Here is a 594-nt window from a genome sequence, read left to right on the forward strand (position 1 = left end):
TTTCTTCATCTCGTGTTGATCCTGAACATGTGTCCGGGTTTGGGGTCTTATACTGTAATCTACTGTAGCGCTCAGAAAGGCAAACACTCCTCACCCTTTCTTCAGCTCTCCAGTTATTCACCCTCCCAGGAGGGGCCGTGTTTGTGTTGCTTAGAGACCTGTGTGTGTGTGTTACATATGAGTGTGTGTTACATCTATGTGTATGTGTATGTGTTTTTGTGTTACATTTATGTGCATGTGTGTGTGTGTTTGTGTTACATATATGTGCATGTATGTGTATGTGTGTTTGTGTTACATATATGTCTGTGTGTGTGTGTGTAACATGTGTGCATGTATGTGTGTGTGTTATATATGTGTGCGTGCATGTGTATGTGTTATATATGTGTGCGTGCATGTGTATGTGTTATATATGTGTGCGTGCATGTGTGTGTGTGTGTGTGTGTGTATTATATATGTGTGTGTGCGTGTGTGTGGTTTGTGTGTGTGTGTATGTGTCCATGTCTCTGTGCCTGGACAGCTATGTGGGTGTGTGTGTGTGACTGTGTTGTTTATATGTGTATGTGTGTGTGTGTGTTATATATGTGTGCGTGCTGT

The sequence above is a fragment of the Conger conger genome, chromosome 4, assembly GCF_963514075.1.
Source record: "Conger conger chromosome 4, fConCon1.1, whole genome shotgun sequence".
Classification (NCBI taxonomy): Eukaryota; Metazoa; Chordata; class Actinopteri; order Anguilliformes; family Congridae; genus Conger; species Conger conger.